Source organism: Rattus norvegicus, chromosome 20 (genome assembly GCF_021556685.1).
Source record: "Rattus norvegicus strain SHRSP/BbbUtx chromosome 20, alternate assembly SHRSP_T2T, whole genome shotgun sequence".
NCBI classification, from domain to species: domain Eukaryota; kingdom Metazoa; phylum Chordata; class Mammalia; order Rodentia; family Muridae; genus Rattus; species Rattus norvegicus.
In genome coordinates, this window is record NC_141553.1 from 52,020,363 (window position 1) to 52,036,824 (window position 16,462).

Genomic DNA, 16,462 nt, shown 5'->3' on the forward strand with positions numbered 1-16,462 from the left:
TCTGTATCGTGAGATACCGGACCACTGTTTTTGTCCCTAGGGTTTTCATCTGTCCAAGAACCATGCATCTGGAAGAGGGGCAGCAAAATGAGAGAAGAGGATGTGTGTGAGTTAGCAGCACAAGCCCATCGGAGAAGTACTAAAAACCAGGAATCCCTCGTGCTAACATTGATGCCAGCAATGTGTGCATTTGATAGAGCTGTGATGTGGGGAAAGGAGGCAGAGGAGCTAAGAATGGGTAAAGAAATGGGTAAACAAACATATTGGGGAAATCACACAGTTGAGGAACAACAACCCAAATCTTCACTGGGAAAGTGCTGCTAGAATGTTGAGAATTCAAAGAGATGCCTTTAAGTAAACACTTTCAGGTCTCTTGTTTCACATCATGTGCTGGGAGCTGGCAAGGCTCTATCAGGGAAAGGGCGCAGCTCCAGGCCTGGGCTACAGCCAAAGAATTCCAGGCTACTTACATCATCCCATCATAATCTGACAGCAGGAGTTACACTCTTAAGAAAATATCATTCATCCTAACATCTAGAAAAGAAAAATCAGGGGGCCAGAAATGCAAAGCTCAGCCAGGCCTGCAGGGAAAGGGTTGTTAATTCTGGGCATCATGTGTTTCTCTGCACAGAAGTTGGTATGCTGGGGGCCTGATAACTCAGAGAGTTTGCATCAAGTGTCCACAAAGCAAAGTTCAAAACCATAAAAGGTAAAGAAATGAGGTTTCATTGAACATGAATGCATAGAAGCCAAGTCAGTGGTAAATCTTGACACACACACAGGTTGATTAAAATGGGAAAAATATTGCAATACGAAAGTAGGAAAGAAAAAATACAAATGTATGCTGGGCACAGCAGCACTTGTCTGTGACTTTAGCATTCGGGAATCTGAGGCAGGAGAGTGTTGAGTTTGACCAGCTAAGGCAACAGAGTAAGACACTTCTCTCCTTCAGAAACAAGAAGGTGAATTTGGACTTTAACAGAAGGAAAAGCAGCAGCAGTCAGAACCTGCACGGAGCAGTTCCTTGGTGTCTGTTTCTGTGCATTCATTCTGCATACATCACAGAGCAGGGTACTCAGGGTGGAAGGACCAAGCCTGACGACTCAAGGCACTGGAAACATTCACCTCTACCATCGGGGTTAGGGGTCCATTCCATGAGGCAGAAAAATGACAAGATTTGGCTGCCAAAGACAAACCACAGCCTAGAGAGAATGATGGCATCACAGAGATGCCACAGAGTGGGAGGGAGCTGTGTATAAACCCACATATATTCCAACAGGAAGATTACAGTAAGTGAGGCAGTGGAGCTCAAGGGTGTGGGGACAAACAGTAAAGTCTTATCCCATGAGGAAGAAAAAGTAAGGGAGACATTGAAGAGGCAGTAAACAGCCCTCACATAGCACCTGCCGCCTTCCCAGACGCTGAATCAAAGCTCAAAAGTAAAAATCACTAGATTAGATGATCCCTAAGACAAACTAAGCTTAAACATTCAATTTTAACTTTATGTTGAAGAACATAAAACAGAACTAGGTGAAATCAAAGGTACCTGTTGAAACATTTTATGATAAACTACACTGTTCAATTAAAAACCCACCGCCCTGCAGTAGAATGTGGATATAGTATGTGAGTTGATCTAAATAGAATATAGCTTCTTTCTATCTGCAATCACTTTGCACCAAGAAAGTATGTGATTCCAGATGTATAAAAATAAACATACATCAAATATCTACTGCTAATAAGTCATAAAGAAATATAATTAAAATATTTTGGTATACATAGCATTTCATCACTTGCTGAAGGTAAAAGCAAATTTACATGGTAATTAAATGTATATGTTTATTTTTTATAAAGAGTTAGGTCTTGTCTGAATAGTTTATATTGCAGGATGTAGAGTTCCCTCAATATTTTTCAGGTTTCTCAAATATTTTGACTTATAATTGACAGTGCTGAGAATGCTACTTCCCATAAGTAGTACAGAAATGGCAAAGTATGTAAATATCAAAAATTGTTCAAAATTCTGTTAATTCTAAGTTCAAAATAACTGAATGGTTTATGAAGCTCAAGTCAAGAACTCAAATAGCAATCTAAAAAATAAAACATTTTTAACATAACACAATGTAGACAGCATACCAATTTGATGATTGTTGAGAAGAAAATGTTAACTGTCTTTGCTTTCCATATTAGTTTCTATAAAAGTGGAAAAAATTCTATGTACAGAAAAAAAAAAAGCAATTCAAAATAGAAAGGTCAGGGAGCTGACCCTGTGCCACAGCTCTCCATACCCCAATCCTGCCTGGAGAAAGCTTGTCCCCCAGGAGTGCTGATACACACAGGCTCACAGGAGGGAAAAGCTCCAAACAGAGACAGCAAGACCAGCTAACAACAGAGATACCCAGATGGCAAGAGGCAAGCTCAAGAACATAAGCAACAGAAACCAAGGCTACTTGGTGTCATCAGAATCCAATTCTCCCACAACAAGCCCTGGATACCCCAACACACCTGAAAAGCAAGATTCTGCTCTAAAAATCACATCTCATGATAGTGATAGAGGACATTAAAATGGACATAAATAACTGCCTTAAAGAACTACAGGAGAACACAGGCAAATAGGGTGAAGCCCTTAAAGAGGAAGCACATAAATCCCTTAAAGAATAATAGGAAAACACGAACACTTAAAGGAATTAAACAAAACCATCCAGGATCTAAAAAGGGAAATAGAAACAATAAAGAAATTACACATGGAGACAACCCTGGAGATAGAAAACCTAGGAAAGAGATGAGGAGTCACAAAAATTCAAGCATCACCAACAGACTACAAGAGATAGAAGAGAGAATATATATCAGGTGTAGAAGATACGAAAGAAAATATTGACAAAACGTCAAAGATAATGCAAAACACAAAAAGCTCGTAACCCAAAACATTCAGGAAATCCAGAACATGATGAATAGACAAAACTTAAGAATTATGTGAAGATTCCCAACTCAAAGGTCCATTAAACATATTCAACAAAATTATAGGAAAAAAAAAAACCTTTCCTAACCTAAAGAAAGAGATGCCCATAAACATACAAGAAGCCTACAGAATCCCAAATAGATTGGACCTGATAAGAAATTCCTCCTGTAACAGAATAATCAAAACACCAAATGCACAGACAAAAAAAGAATATTAAAAGCAGTAATGGAAAAAGGTCAAATATATAAAGGCAGACCTATCAGAATTATACCAGACTTCTCACCAGGGACAATGAAAGTTAGAAGATCCTGGGCAGATGTCATACAGACCCTAAGAGAACACAAATGCCAGCCTAGGCTACTATATCCAGCAAAATTCTCAACTATCATAGATGGAGAAACCAAGATGACAAAACCAAATTTACACAGTATCTTTCCCCAAACCCAGCCCTACAAAAAAAATAATAGATGGAAAACTCCAACAAATGGAGGGAAACTACACCCTAGGAAAAGCAAGAAGTAATCTTTCAACTAACCCAAAAGAAGATAGCCCCACAAACATAATTCTACATCTAACAACAAAAATAACAGGAAGCAACAAATCACTGCTCCTTAATATCTCTTAACATCAATAGACTCGATTTGTCAATAAAACATAGACTAACATGTACATAGAGATGGATACATAAACAAGACCCAGCATTTTGCAGCATCCAGGAAACACATCTCAGTGACAAAGACATACACTTACTCAGACTAAAGGGCTAGAAAAAAATTTCCAGACAAACAGTCCCAAGAAACAAGCTGGAGTAGCCATTCTAATATGGAATAAAATTGACTTTCAAACAAAAGTTATGAAAAAAGATGAGGAAGGACACTTCTCACTCAAAGGAAAAATCTACCAAGATGAACTCTCAATTCAGAACATCTATGTCCCAAATGCAAGGGCACTCGCATTCATAAAAGAAACTTTACTAAAGCTCAAAGCACAGATTGAACCTCACACAATAATAGTGGGAGATTTCAACACCCTACTCTCACCAATAGAAAGATCATGGAAATAGAAACTAAACAAAGACACAGTGAAACTAATAGAAGTTATGAACCAAATGGATTTAATATATATTTGTAGAACATTTCATCCTAAAACAAAAGAATATACTTTTTTCTCAGCACCTCATGGTAACATCTCCAAAACTGATCATATTATTGGTAACAAAATAGGCCTCAACAGATACAAGATGATTGAAATAATTCCATGCATCCTATCAGATCACCGTGGACAAATCAACAGAAAGCTCACATACCCATGGAAGCTGAGCAGTGCTCTACTCAATGATCACCTGGTCAGGGAAGGAATAAAGAAAGAAACTAAAGACTCTTTAGAATGTAATGATAAGGAAGGCACAACATACCCAAACTTATGGGACACAATGAAAACGGTGCTAAGAGAAAAACTCATAACTCTGAGTGCCACCATAAAGGAATTAGAGAAAGCATGCACTAGCAGCTTAACAGCGTAGCTGGAAGTTCTAGAACAAAAAGAAACAAATACACCCAAGAGGAGTGGATGACTGGAAATAATCAAATTCAGGGCTGAAATCAACACAGTAGAAACAAAGGGAACTATATAAAGAATCAACAAGGGGGTTAGGGATTTAGCTCAGTGGTAGAGTGCTTGCCAAGCAAGTGCAAGGCCCTGGGTTCGGTCCCCAGCTCTGAAAAAAAAAAAAGAATCAACAAAACCAGGAGCTGGTTCTTTGAGAAAACCAACAAGATAGATAAACCCTAAGCCAGACTAACCAGAAGGCCCAGAGACAGTATCCAAATTAACAAAAGTCAGAAATGAAAAGGAAGACATAACACAACTGAGAAATTAAAAATATCATCAGATCCCACTACAAAGGCCTATACTCAAAACAAAAACAAAAACAAAAAACCAAAACTGGAAAATCTTGATGAAATGGACAATTTTCTAGAGAGATGCCAGGTACAAAAGTTAAATCAGGATCAGATAAACCATCTAAACAGTCCCATAAACACTAAAGAACTAGAAACAGTCATTAAAAGTCTCCCAACCAAAATAAAAAAGCCCAAGACAGGTTGGGGATTTAGCTCAGTGGTAGAGCGCTTGCCTAGGAAGCGCAAGGCCCTGGGTTCGGTCCCCAGCTCCGAAAAAAAGAACCAAAAAAGAAAAAAAAGCCCAAGACCAGAGAGTTTTTGTGCAGAATTCTATCAGACCTTCAAAGACAACCTAATACCAATACTCTTCAAACTATTCCACCAAATAGAAATAAAAGGAACGAAATCCCACGGGCAAGAGAGCAGACCACCCAGGAGTGCAGATATCTGGAGGCGGCAGGAGAGACTGCCACCTCTGCACACCTCGGCCCACATCCCTGGTCCAAGGGGAAACGGCACAGTGCCTCTGGACAGAGGGATATAGGAACAGACAGCCGCTGGTACCTGCAGTTCTGGTCTGCGCCCAGGACCGAACTGATCTGGCCAAACAGCTCCCTGCACCCAAATCCCATTGGGGAGAGAGATGGACCCTCAGAGGTGTGGATAATCCTGAGAAGTTGGAGGAGACTACCCTCTGCCCACAGCCCAGACCCAAGAGGGAATTGCATAGCGCCAACTGTGCCTGCTGGGTGCAAGTACTTACACAAGCAATCAGGGGCAGGACCCTTTGATTCCTGCCTGCACCTAGAGCTGGAAGACAGTCTCCAGGAGTGCTGCCACAGCTGAGAGCAGAGCACCTGTTCTCAGGAAAGGCTGAAAGAAAACAGGAAAACAGTTCCACAGGAGTGCTGACACAGAGGCCTACAGCAGGGTCAAATCACTCTCAGAAACAGCAAGACAAGCAAACACCAGAGACAACTCAATGGCTAGAGGCAAGTGCAGGAATCTAATCAACAGAAACCAAGACCACTTGGCATCATTAGAGCCCAGTACTCCCAAAGAAAATACTGGATATCCAAACACACCAGAGATGCAAGATTTAGATTTGAAATCACATTTTTTGATAATGTGGAGGACTTTAAGAAAGACATAAATAACTCCCTTAGAGAAATGCAGGAAAACACAAGTAAACAGTAGAAGCCCTTAGAGAGGAAACACAAAAATCACTGAAGGAATTACAGGAAAATACAACCAAACATGTGGAGGAATTGAAAATGGAAATAGAAACAATAAAGAAAGCACAAAGGGAGACAACCCTGGATATAGAAAACCAAAGGAAGAGACAAGGAGCTGTAGACACAAGCATCACCAACAGAATACAAGACACAGAAGAGAGAATCTCAGGAGCAGAAGATTCCATAGAAAACATGGACACAACTGTCAAAGATAATGGAAAATGCAAAAAGATCCTAGCTTAAAACATACAGGAAATCCAGGACACAATGAGAAGATCAAACCTAAGGATTTAGGTATAGAAAAAAGTGAAGACTCCCAACTTAAGGGGCCAGTAAATATATTCAACAAAATTATAGAAAACCTCCCTAACCTAAAGAAAGAGATGCCTATAAACATACAAGAGGCCTACAGAACTCCAAATAGATTGGACCAGAAGAGAAATTCCTCCCATCACATAATAGTTAAAACACCAAATGCACAAAACAAAGGAAGAATATTAAAAGCAGTAAGGGAAAAAGGTCAAGTGACATATAAAGGCAGACCTATAAGAATCACACCAGACTTCTCACCAGAGACTATGAAAGCCAGAAGATCTGGACAGATGTCATACAGACCCTAAGAGAACACAAATGCCAGCCCAAGTTACTGTATCCAGCAAAACTCTCAATTAACATAGATGGAGAAACCAAGATATTCCATGACAAAACCAAATTTACACAATATCTTTCTACAAATCCAGCCCTACAAAGGATAATAGATGGAAAACTCCAATACAAGGAGAGAAACTACACCCTACAGAAAACAAGAATATAATTTCCTTGCAATGAAACCAAAAGAGAGACAAACAAAGGTAATTTCACCTCTAACAACAAAAATAACAGGAAGCAACAATCACTATTCCTTAATACCTCTCAACATCAACGGACTCAATTCCCCAATAAACAGACATAAACTAGCAGACTGGATATGTAAAGAGGACCCAGCATTTTGCTCCATGCAGGAAACACACCTCAGAGACAGACACTACCTCAGAGCTGGAAAACAATTTTCCAAGCAAATCGCCTGAAGAAACAAGCTGGAGTTGCCATTCTAATATCAAATAAAATTGACTTTCAAACAAGAGTCATTAAAAAAGATAAGGAAGGATACTTCATATTCATTGAAGGAAAAATCCACCAAGATGAACTCTCAATCCTAAATATCTATGCTCCAAATGCAAGGGCACCTACATTCATAAAAACCTTACTAAAGCTCAAAGCACACATTGCACCTCACACAATAATAGTGAAAGGAAAATTATACAGATTTGAGATTTAAAAATATGAAGTTAAAAGAATAAGTTTTAAATTCAGACTCAGGACTAAACACTGTGAAAAGCAAGCCCAGGCAGCCCCGCCCTGCCGCTAGAACTAACAGACCATAAAAGGAAAGGAATGCAGAACAGACCAGGAGTACCGGATCTGACTCACAGGCCACCTGGCAGGAAGAGATAAGCCCCCAGCCCCCGACATCCAGGACGCCCCAAACCTGCCAATGTGTGTAGCTATACCTTATTACCTCATCATGTGAAATAGCCAATCATATGTGAACATGTCTATGTGCCTCGTTTGAATCCACCAATCCCCGTAACTATGCATCTGCTTCTGTACGCCCGCTTCTGCTTCCCCAATCCCTATAAAAGCCCCATGCTGGAGCTGCTGGGCGCACAAGTCCTCCGAAGAGACTGTGTGCCTGCAGGTACCTGTGTTTTCCAATAAACCCTCTTGCTGATTGCATCCGAGTGGACTTGGCTCGGTCATTGGGCGCTTGGGACTCCTCCTGAGGGAAAGGTTCTCTGGGGGTCTTTCATTATGGGGGCTCGCCCGGGGTTTAGAGACCCTCCGCCCAGAGATCACCGACCACCCACCGGGAGGTAAGCCGGCCGGTGTTTGTCTTGTCTGTTGTGTCTTGTCCTGTGAACGATCGATCAATAGGCTCAGATCTGGGGACTATCTGGGCGGGCCAGAGAAGGAGCTGACGAGCTCGGACTTCTCCCCCGCAGCCCTGGAAGACGTTCCAAGGGTGGTTGGAGGAGAGGGAGATCTGGATCCGTGGCACCTCCGTCCGTTTTCGGAGGGATCCGCACCCTTGATGACTCCGTCTGAATTTTATTGGAGTAGAGGATCCAAGACCCTCGATGACTCCGTCTGAATTTTTGGTTTCAGTTTGGTACCGAAGCTGCGCGGCCCGTCTGTTTGTTACTTGTTTGACTGTTGGAATTGTTTGTCTTCTTTGTGACCTGACTGTGGTTTTCTGGACGTGTTGGTGTCTGTTAGTGTCTTTTTGACTTTTGTTTTGTGTTTGAATTTGGACTGACGACTGTGTTTAAAATCTTGGACTGACGACTGTGTTTGAAATCATGAAACTGTTTGCTTTGTTCGTCAAAGAGTTTTACTTGGTCCTGTTGGTGCTTAAGTTAAAAGTTGAAAATAATTTGCTTGAGAGAAATTGTTTTCTGCCAGGAGTTTTATCTTTCTCTCTTGAGCCTCCTCCCCAAGGAGAGATGCCCCAGGTTGGGGGGCAGAGAAGCCCCTAAAATAGTTTCAAAAAGAATCTACAACTGTGAAGAACTTTGTTTTGCCAGTCAGGATTAATGTTTTCTTTTCCATGGGCCTATAGCCCACTGAGACAGTTTGGTAAAGGGCTGTTACTAAAGTCCTGAAAGCCCCAGGTGAACTGGTTACAATTCTTTTGTCAGCTGCTTAGTATCTAGCACCCAGGTTCTAACCATCTCTCCATCCTTTTGTTATTAGTTGTTACTAAAAGCCTAGTGTCATTTGGAGGCTAGTTCTCTTGAGAGACAGAGCCACTGAGCTGGCACTGAAGGGAGGTACTCCTTAAGGGAAAATCTAAGTCCAGAGAGACAACCTGTAACAGATAGACTGCCCCTCTGCTCACTTTTCTGTTTCACAGACACAAAGTTTTTTTGTCCCAAGAAAGCCTCCTGGCTTAGCTGTTTGACTAAATGCTATTTGCCCTCTTCAGTGGACCTCTATTCTCGAGATTCCCTTGTTTTCTCACCATCCCATTTGAGATGCTTGTTAGTAACTATTACAGGTCTTCTTTACCATCGAGGAAAGACGGAATCCTACTAGAGGCCAGAAAAAATGTTCCAGACATGGATAGAAAGCCCTCGCTTCTGCCTGCTCTCTTCAGACGCCTGAAGGTAGGGAGTGCTCCAGGTCTGCCGCCAGGCTCCAAGGGTGGGTCTCTGAGGGGCTGGAAAATGCCCCACCAATCTGGCTAAGATAAAGAAAGGATATGAATAGAAAGTTACAGAAATTTGAAGGGCTAAGCTAAGTTGCTGAGAGTTAGTATAAGTTACAGAGAAAGTAAGGTTAAAAGAGAAAGAGGTAAAAAGAGCAGGAAGCTAGGGAAGAGAAGAGATAGAAAGTTAAGAAGAAGAAGTTAGAGAGCTAAAGAGAGATAAAAGATGAGAGAGGAACATATACTGGCCACATTAGTTAGGGAACCTAGGAAGATAGTACCTGGCAACAGAAGAGAATCCCTGGCTAAAGATCAGCGTGCCTAATACAAAGAAAAAGTACACTGGGTCAGGGACTGCCCAAGAAGAACAAGAGGGGCCATTGGAGAGCTCCTTGGTCCTAGAGTGCTGGCTATGTACAGAGATAGAAGGGAAGTGTGGATACAGGGACCCAATGCTCTGTGCTCCTATCCGCCCCCACAGTGGGCCAATATCTAAGGACCTTGAGTACAAGGGGCTACTGACAACGAACAATACCTATGGACTGCCCGAAGAACAGTGGACCTTGGCGTGGACTGGGTAACCCACTAGTTCATGGTCATCCCTGACTGCCCCTATCCCTTGCTCATGAGAAAATTGCTCTCCAAATTGGCTTGCATGGGCTAAAATGGCTGGGTGAGGCCATGTGTATGCATATCTACAGACTGTGAATGTGGAGCTTAAGACCTGTCTCAGTGCACCAGTACCTGATGCTGGGAGATGTGTGGCTCAGTGCTTTTCTGCCTGGAACATGTCACTCCTGCCAGCTGGGCACTAACAATTATCACCCAATCCAGGACTTAAACTGTGATAGAGTGGCTGATGTTTTGCCTTTGAATAGAACGTCCCAAAAGATGGGACCACTGGTCAGCTGTGATGGACTAGATTCTCCACTGGTTGGGGACAATCTGGTCACCTTGCTGCCCAATCCTGACCTGGAGCCACTGCAACATGAGTGTCAAGCACTGGCAGAAGCCCATGGGTGGAGGAAAGACCTCTGCGACTGACTGATTGACCCCTGCTGAAAGCCGAGGCTACCTTGTCTACAGACTGGAACAGTTCTCATGAATGAAGTGCCGCAGATGCCTTTGCCATCTCTTGGATGCCCTGGTGAAGCCAACAACTGTGAGTACTATTCATTGCCCAGGACATCAGGAAGGAAGAGATTCAGTGGCATTGGGCAGTAACAAAGTAGATAAAGTGGCTCGGGAAATGGCTATGCAGGAGCCTATCCTGGTTGCAGGCCTGCAAGAGACAGCCACTGGGAACTGGGATTGGACTAAGGGATGGCCTCACTTAGAAAAGGCCCAAATTGCTTAAAAGATAAAGGACAATGGCACACTTGAGGGGAAAGCTATACTTCCCAGAGAACAAAGAAAAGACTCACTTTGCCAAATACAGAAATGGACTCATTTAGGAGATAAGAAGTTTGTCCAAGTAGTTAAGGTGTATGTAATAATAGACTTTAAGATTTTAGCCAGAGAGACAGTAAAAAATATAAGGTATGTCAGTAGTGAATGCTTAGCAAGCAAACAGGGCAAAGAGACCTAGAGAGTTTAATGAAAAGTCGAAGTGAACTTCACTGAGATAAAACCAACCAGAAAAATATAATCACAAGTATCTCCTAGTGCTTGTAGATACTTTTTCAGGAATAGATAGAAGCTTTCCTCACCAAACGAGAGACGGCCTCTGCAATCATCAAGAAGATACTGGAAGAAATCTTCCCCCGATTTGGAATGCCCAAGGTAATCTGGTCAGACAACGGCCCTACTTTCGTTGCCAAGGTAAGCCAGGGTGTGGCCAAGTATTTAGAGGTCGATTGGAAATTACATTGTATTTACAGACCTCAAAGTTCAGGACAGGTAGAGTAAATAAATAGAACTCTAAAAGAGACCCTGACCAAATTGACCATGGAGACTGGCACAGACTGGGTGATACTCCTTCCTTCTTGCTCTCTTCAGAGCAAGAAATACCCCTTCCAGATTCAGCCTTACCCCTTTGAGATCTTAAATGGGGCCTCAGCCCCCCTGACTGTATTAGATGATGTTACTGAACCAACATGTCATAGTGCCATAGTAATAATGATTTGTATGCCAGGCTAAAAGACCTACAGGTGATACAGAAAGAAATCTGCTCACAGCTGACAGCAGCCTATGCCCCGGAGACCCCTGAGTTCCAGGTCGGAGACTGCAGCTACACTGAGCCCAGACATTCGAGCCTCGATGGAAAGGACCGTACCTGGTGCTGCTGACCACCCTGACAGCTGTCAATTCTCAGCCCTCACCAGCCATGTACTAGCTGTTGGGGCTGAGAGCTGGGACCTAGAGGAAAATTCAGTCATGTTTGTCCTGGGCTCTATCAAGATAGGTGTGGGATAGGCTTGATTTCCATTACAAATGATATAACATTGCATATGTTAGTACTCCTAACACTTCTTGGGACTGTGCCTCAGGGATCACAATCTGTATAAGTTTAGAAGTTCTAAAAGCTAGTCAAGACCTTGGTGTGTAGGTTTAGATAGTGTCCAGATTGGAATCCTGATGCTAAAGACTTAGTAAGACACAAAAAAGGAGTTGAGAATTACTTAGGGCTAAGGATATCTAGGTGCTGCAAGGGCAGCACAAGGACATCTGCTGCTGCAATGCAAGGCTTATAGAGAATTCAGAACTGCCATTCAGGAGTAATTAAAGACTCCATGAATAAACTTAGAGAAAGGTTAGACAAAAGACAGAGAAGCGTATCAGGGATGGTTCTAGAGCTGGTTTAGTAGATCTCCTTGGATGACTACTCTGGTATTTTCCCTTATGGGACCCTTCTTAGTTTTGCTTCTGCTTCTGATTATAGGTCCATGTGTGTTAGAGAAACTAGTTAATAGGTTTGACTCCTACAAAAAGATAGAGACGCTCAACAAGGTTGGTTTGAGTCTTGGTTCACTCGGTCTCCCTGGATGACTACCCTACTCTCTGCTATATGGCTGGGCCATTACTAATAATTTTCTTGGTTTTAGTTTTTGGACCCTGCGTGACAAACAGGTTAATTGCTTTTGTTACAAATCGAGCGGGTGCTGTGTGGTTGGTGGTTCTGAGACAACAGTACCAGTCAGTTAGGACAACTGGTGAGACCAAATATGAGACTTGATATCAAAATTCTAAGATTAGAATTACCTAGTAGAAGAAGAGGGGAATGAAAGGAAAATTATACAGATTTGAGATTTAAAAATATGAAGTTAAAAGAATAAGTTTTAAATTCAGACTCAGGACTAAACACTGTGAAAAGCAAGCCCAGGCAGCCCCGCCCTGCCGCTAGAACTAACAGACCATAAAAGGAAAGGAATGCAGAACAGACCAGGAGTACCGGATCTGACTCACAGGCCACCTGGCAGGAAGAGATAAGCCCCCAGCCCCCGACATCCAGGACGCCCCAAACCTGCCAATGTGTGTAGCTATACCTTATTACCTCATCATGTGAAATAGCCAATCATATGTGAACATGTCTATGTGCCTCGTTTGAATCCACCAATCCCCGTAACTATGCATCTGCTTCTGTACGCCCGCTTCTGCTTCCCCAATCCCTATAAAAGCCCCATGCTGGAGCTGCTGGGCGCACAAGTCCTCCGAAGAGACTGTGTGCCCGCAAGTACCTGTGTTTTCCAATAAACCCTCTTGCTGATTGCATCCGAGTGGACTTGGCTCGGTCATTGGGCGCTTGGGACTCCTCCTGAGGGAAAGGTCCTCTCTGGGGGTCTTTCAATAGGAGATTTCAACACCCCACTCTCATCAATGGACAGATTATGGAAACAAAAATTAAACAGAGACGTAGAGAAACTAACAGAAATTATGAACCAATGGGATTTAACAGATATTTATAGAACATTCTATCCTAAAATAAAAGGATATACCTTCTTCTCAGCACCTCATAGAACCTTCTCCAAAATTGACCATATAATTGGTCACAAAACAGGCCTCAACAGATACAGGAAGAAATAATTCCATGCATCCTATCAGATCACCACGCACTAAGACTGTTCTTCAATAACAACAATAATGACAGAAAGCCCACATATACATGGAAGTTGAACAATGCTCTACTCGATAACAACTTGGTCAAGGAAGGAATAAAGAAAGAAATTAAAGACTTCTTAGAATTTAATGAAAATGAAGGTACAACATTCCCAAACTTATGGGACACAATGAAAGCGGTACTAAGAGGAAAACTCATAGCGCTGAGTGCCTACAAGAAGAAACAGGAGAGAACACACATATGTCAGCAGCTTGACAGCACACCTTAAAGTTCTAGAACAAAAAGAAATAAATAAACCCAAGAGGAGTAGAAGGCAGGAAATAATCAAACTCAGAGCTGAAATCAACCAATTAGAAATGAAAAGGACTATACAAAGAATCAACAAAAGCAGGAGCTGGTTCTTTTGAGAAAAATCAACAAGATAGATAAACCTTTAGCCAGACTAACCAGAGGTCACAGAGAGTGTATCCAAATTAAGAAAATCAGAAATGAAAAGGGAGACATAACAACAGAATCTGAAGAAAGTAAAAAAATAATCAGATCCTTCTACAAAAGCCTATATTCAACAAAACTGGAAAATCTGGAGGAAATGGAAAATTGTCTAGACAGATACAAGGTACCAAAGTAAAATAAAGAACAAATAAATCATCTAAACAACCCCATGACTCCTAAAGTAATAGAAGCAGTCATTAAAAGTCTTCCAACCAAAAAGAGCCCAGATCCAGACGGGTTCAGTGCAGAATTCTATCAGACCTTCATAGAAGACCTCATACCAATATTATCCAAACTATTCCACAAAATTGAAACAGATGGATCACTACCGAATTCCTTCTATGAAGCCACAATTACTCTTATACCTAAACCACACAAAGACCCAACAAAGAAAGAACTTCAGACCAATTTCCCTTATGAATATTGAAGGAAAAATACTCAATAAAATTCTGGCAAACTGAATCCAAGAGCACATCAAAACAATCATCCATCGTGATCAAGTAGGCTTCATCCAAGGGATGCAGGGATTGTTTAATATACAGAAAACCATCAATGTAATCCACTATATAAACAAACTCAAAGATAAGAACCACGTAGTCATTTCATTAGATGCTGAGAAAGTATTTGACAAAATTCAACACCCCTTCATGATAAACATCCTGGGAAGATCAGGAATTCAAGGCCCATATCTAAACATGATAAAAGCAATATACAGCAAACCAGTAGCTAACATCAAATTAAATGGAGAGAAACTTGAAGCAATCCCACTAAAAGCAGGGACTAGACAAGCCTTCCCACTCTCTCCCTACCTATTCCATATAGTGCTTGAAGTTCTAGCCAGAGCAGTCAAACAAATGGACATCAAAGGGATACAAATTGGAAAGGGCGAAGTCAAGATTTGCCAATAAGAGACCCCAAAATAATCCAGAAGAGAACTAAAGCTGATAAACAGCTTCAGAAAAGTAGCTGGATATGAAATGAATGCAAAGAAATCAGTAGCCTTCCTTCACTCAAAAGATAAACGGTCTGAGAAAGAAATTAGGAAGATGACACCCTTCACAATAGTCCCAAATAACATAAAATATTTTGGTGTGTCTCTAACCAAGCAAGTGAAAGATCTGTATGACAAGAACTTCAAATCTCTGAAGAAAGAAATTGAGGAAGATCTCAGAAGATGGAAAGATCTTCCATGCTCATGGATTGGCAGGATTAATATAGCGAAGATGGCCATTTTGCCAAAAGCAATCTACAGATTCAATGCAATCCCCATCAAAGTTCCTACTAAATTCTTTATAAAGATAGAAAGAGCAATTTGCAAATTCATTTGGAATAACAAAAAACCCAGGATAGCGAAAACTATACTCAACAATAAAAGAACTTCTGGAGTAATCACCATCCCTGACTTCAAGCAGTATTACAGAGCAATAGTGATAAATACTGTATGGTACTGGTACAGAGACAGGCATATAGATCAGTGGAACAGAATTGAAGACCCAGAAATGAACCCACACACTTATAGCCACTTGATCTTTGACAAAGGAGCTAAAACCATCCAATGGAAGAAAGATAGCATTTTCAACAAATGGTGCTGGTTCAACTGGAGGTCAGCATGTAGAAAAATGCAGATGGATCCATTCTTATCACCCTGTACAAAGCTTAAGTCCAACTGGATCAAGGACCACCACATCAAACCAGGTACACTCAAACTAATAGAAGAAAAAGTGGGGGAGAGTCTCGAACACATGGGCCCTGGGGAAAATTTCCTGAACAAAACACCAATGACTTATTCTCTAAGATCAAGAATCGACAAATGGGACCTCATAAAACTGCAAAGCTTTTGTAAAGCAAAAGACACTGTCATTAGGACAAAACAGCAACCAACAGATTGGGAAAAGATCTTTTACCAATACCACATCTGATAGAGGGCTAATATCCAAAATATACAAAGAATAAGAAGTTAGACTCCAGAGAGCCAAATCACCCTATTAAAAATGGGGTACAGAGCTAAACAAAACATTCTCAGCTGAGGATTATTGAATGGCCAAAAAGCACCTAAAGAAATGTTCAACATCCTTAGTCATCAGGGAAATGCAAATCAAAACAACCCTGAGATTCCACCTCACAGCAGTCAGAATGGCTAAGATAAAAAACTCAGATGACAGCAGATGCTGGCGAGGATGTGGAGAAAGAGGAACACTCCTCCATTGTTGGTGGGATTGCAAGCAGGTACAACCATGCCCCTGCCCGCAGGGGCTTCGTAGTTTACAGGAACTGAGGGGGATCCAAACCTGAGGAGGAACGGGTGAGAAAGAGGAGCGAGACCAAGCAGTGTCCTTGTCAAGGTCTGTTTATTGAGAGGAGTGTACAGCATTTAAAGCCCCGAAGCAGGAACTAAAGCTTGGGGTGGTGGGGGGAGAACTGGGGAGTGCCCAAGGACATAAGGTGAATCTCTAAACTGCAAGACAGTCTTCTTAGATAATGAGGCAACAGTCTTCCGGGAACCTGTTCAAGCCCTTCTCAGGAATCTGCTCAGGGCAGGAGTCTAGCTTTGCCTAGGCCGGCAGTCCGGTCCCTGAC

At 41.8% G+C, this 16,462-nt stretch overlaps 1 long non-coding RNA gene across 2 annotated transcripts; it reads left to right on the forward strand.

Annotated features, from left to right (window-relative positions):
* The first annotated feature begins 7,793 nt into the window (after window positions 1–7,793).
* Window positions 7,794–13,047, forward strand: LOC147998748 (uncharacterized). 2 transcript variants are annotated; one of them, XR_015645297.1, is made up of 4 exons: window positions 7,794–8,002; window positions 9,187–9,295; window positions 9,818–9,913; window positions 10,215–11,785. It is a non-coding gene; the product is annotated as an uncharacterized LOC147998748 (long non-coding RNA). The 2 variants fall into 2 exon arrangements; XR_015645298.1 differs by lacking the exon at window positions 9,818–9,913 and having other exon boundaries at window positions 9,175–9,295; window positions 11,002–13,047.
* The last annotated feature ends 3,415 nt before the right edge of the window (window positions 13,048–16,462 follow it).